This window comes from Otolemur garnettii, unplaced genomic scaffold, assembly GCF_000181295.1.
Source record: "Otolemur garnettii isolate 467f Iridium unplaced genomic scaffold, OtoGar3 scaffold00069, whole genome shotgun sequence".
In the NCBI taxonomy this organism is placed as follows: domain Eukaryota; kingdom Metazoa; phylum Chordata; class Mammalia; order Primates; family Galagidae; genus Otolemur; species Otolemur garnettii.
The window spans coordinates 5,677,819-5,681,274 of record NW_003852464.1 but is presented as its reverse complement, the minus strand read 5'-3'; the positions used below and the strand labels follow the sequence as shown (position 1 = coordinate 5,681,274).

Here is a 3,456-nt window from a genome sequence, read left to right as displayed (position 1 = left end):
CCCCTCCCTTCCCCTCCCTCTCCCCTTCTCCCATATTCTTGGGCTATAATTGGGTTATGGCCTTTCCTGTGAAAGCTATAAATTAGTTTCATAGAAGGGCTGAGTACATTGGATACATTTTCTTCCATTCTTGAGATACTTGCTAAGAAGAATATTTTCCAGCTCCATCTATGTAAACATGAAAGAGGAAGAGTCTCCATCCTTCTTCAGGGCTGCATAGTATTCCATGGTGTACATATACCACAGTTTATTTATCCATTCATTGGTCAATGGGAACTTGGGCTTCTTTTAGTTCCCTGCTTGTTTTTATTTGGCTTTATGGCAATATTAACCTAATCGCTGTCACAGAAGCTCAATGAAAAATCTTACTTCTCCTCTACTGCTTTTTCTAATACTTTATTATAGCAATACCTCCCCCCAAAATGATCTTGGCAATGTTTAAGAATACAGAGCAGCTGAGCAGTTGAGTGGTGATTAAAACTTTAATTCATATTTCAAAGATAGTAATAATTTTCTGAAGCCCACAGCCCAAATAAACAGAATAATATGAAACAAGTGTCTTGTTTCCAACTAAAAATAATAAATCAGATCACACCTATGGTGCATAATGCAAGGGTACATGTCAGATCTATTAGTATAGAGTATAAATGTCTTAACAATAATTAAGTGAATAAGATGAGGTATATATTAATCAGTGTGATGTAAGCATTTCACTATATGAAATCAGCACATTGTACCCCATAAATGCATTAATGTATACATGATCTATGTGTTTGATTTAATAAAAAAAAAGAAAATTAAATTAAAAATAATAAATCAGGGCTGCACCTGTGGCTCAAGGAGTAGAATACCAGCCCCATATCCTGTGGGTGGTGGGTTCAAACCCGGCCCCAACCAAAAACTGTAAAAAAAAAAAGATAAATCAGTAAAATAATAAAGAAATAAAAGTGATAAAATTATGTGTTATTCCATTCTCTTTTTATTTTATTTTTACTTTTTGAGACAGAGCCTCCAGCTGTCCCCCTGGGTAGAGTACCATGGCATCGCAGCTCATAGCAACATCCAACTCCTGGGCTCAAGCGAGTCTCCTGCCTCAGCCTCCCAAGTAGCTGGGACCACAGGCGCCCGCCCACAACACCCGGCTATTTTTTTTTGGTTGTAGCCATCATTGTTGTTTGGTGGGCCCAGGCTGGATTTGAACCCACCACCTTAGGTGTATGTGGCTGGCACCATAGCCACTTGAGCCACAGGCGCCAAGCCTCTATTCTCTTTTTAAAACCCTTTTTCAGTTTCAGTTTATTTTTCTTTTTTTTATTTTAGTCTATTTTTTTCGTTCATTCAACATTTACGTAATTACATTCCATTGTCACTCAATGACTGTGCTGGGCAGCCAGGACGCTGTCGTGCTCATGAGGACAGGGACCGAGGGACAGTGCCTGTTTGTGTACCACTGTGTTCCCACATGCCTGAGACACTTGCCATCCATAATTTTTTTTTTCAAAATCTATGAAAGAATAAAAAAATAATGACATGAATGAAGCCAAATAGAACATCGCTATGACCTTGGAGCAGCTTAAATATTTACTATGACCTCTTTCTCTAAATCATAAAAAATTGAAGTGAAATACTGACTGTGTTGACAGAAGACTCTATTGCCCCTAAACTTATTTTTAAATAAGATGAGTTAATTTATTTCTTTTTCTTATCATCTTAAAACATAATAAAGTTTTCTTTTTCTTGTATATCCCATATTTATATTTCCTGTGATTCAGTGGTTCTTGATTTTTTTGTAAGTGATATTTTTGTCCTGATTTAGCTCTTCCAAATTGAAGGCAATTATCTGTGAGCCTTTTATCAGCAATACTAAACTCAATTTATTATGTAAGTAGGAAGGCCAGGTAGTCAGGGCTCAAGATTGTGTGATACAGCTCATCTTATGGAATAGATTGAATTCTCATGGCATAGGTTTCCTAGGGTCTCTTCCTAAGTCTTGCTTTTTTATCGACAGTACAACATTTTCAAATAATTATAAATAAGGAACATTATTAGAGAAATAGTAGGAAATATTTATAGGTTGTACTATGGTGTCCTTTGTGCCCAACATTTCATTTAAGCCCACCACACGTTAAGAAGCAGTCCTTTTACAGGTGACAGTACTGAGATCGTAGGGTCCAAATGCCTTCTTCAAGGATACAGGCTGAACAAAATTAGAACTTGAACTCCATTCTTCCAAGGCCAATCCCATAAGATTTTGACTCTACTGCCTCGGAAATATTCACAATGGACCTACGCAATAAAATGCGAGTCTCTGGGTTAATATTTCAGGGATATTGAGTGCTGTTCTGTGACAAATAAGGCAGCAATTGACACTGTAATGACACCAAACTATTTTGCTATCAATTGCTAAATTCTGATGTTTTCATGCTGTGCATGGATCTATTCCAGGGCCACTGCTAACTGATAGCGTCCGATCTTTCACCCCTGAACAGATCACAACTGGCTGACTCTATCCCAGCAAACAGACTTGGAAAATTTGTCTACAGCCACTGGTATCAGCAGAGGGGGACAAGGGCTCTGGGAGAGGGCTAGCTCCAGGGCACCAGGATTTCTCTTCTGCATACATGGCTTTGCTATAGAGTATAGAACAAATGCTGTCATTGTTTTTATATAGATTGTAGCCATCTACTTGCATTATTAGATGCTACCAAGAAAAAAATAAAGTCAAGTATCAACTACATAAAATATAGTACAAATTCAGCAAATACAGTTTGAATGATTTTATCTGAGAGGCATGAATATCTAAGACTACATTTTTATATAATTCTTGTTAACTCTTCTTCAAAACACACAGTTACTTTGCTACTTTTATGTCTAGTAGGTTTATAGGACATCCATGGCAGATTTCTCTGTTGACTGTGTACAGATAAAAAATTAAGGTCCATGAAGGACCCAAAGTCAAGGGCAGGGCCATAAAGTTATGTAGACTCCGACTGAAATTTATTATTGAATCACACTTCAACTTTTTCTCTTGTCCCTTTTCTCACCAATAACACATAGAAACGTACTCTTTGGCTTTTTATGTTTATGTTTTTATAAGTATATAGTGCTCATTATCAAGAAAGCACACTGACTTAGAGTCATCTGAAATCTCATCTCCTAATGGTATTTTGGTGTTTGTTCTTTCAGATATTTCTTGGTCTATGTGCATAGATCATGGGCTGAACAAAAGCACTGTTTGCTAACTTTCTGATTTATTTCACATGTTTTTTATTAAATCCTAGTTGTGTGCATTAATACTGTCATGGGGTACAGTGTGCTGTTTTTATATACAATTTGAAATATTTTCATCAAACTGGTTAACATAGCCTTCAGGGCATTTTCTTAGTTATTGTGTTAAGACATTTGTATTCTACATTTAGAAAGTTCACATGTACCCATATAAGATGAACCATAGGC

At 36.7% G+C, this 3,456-nt stretch overlaps 1 protein-coding gene across 4 annotated transcripts in view; it reads left to right on the top strand.

Moving 5' to 3' along the window:
- Positions 1-3,456, top strand: part of PPARGC1A (PPARG coactivator 1 alpha) — a 136,773-nt gene that overhangs the window by 38,654 nt on the left and 94,663 nt on the right. The gene's annotated exons all lie outside the window — the stretch shown is intronic.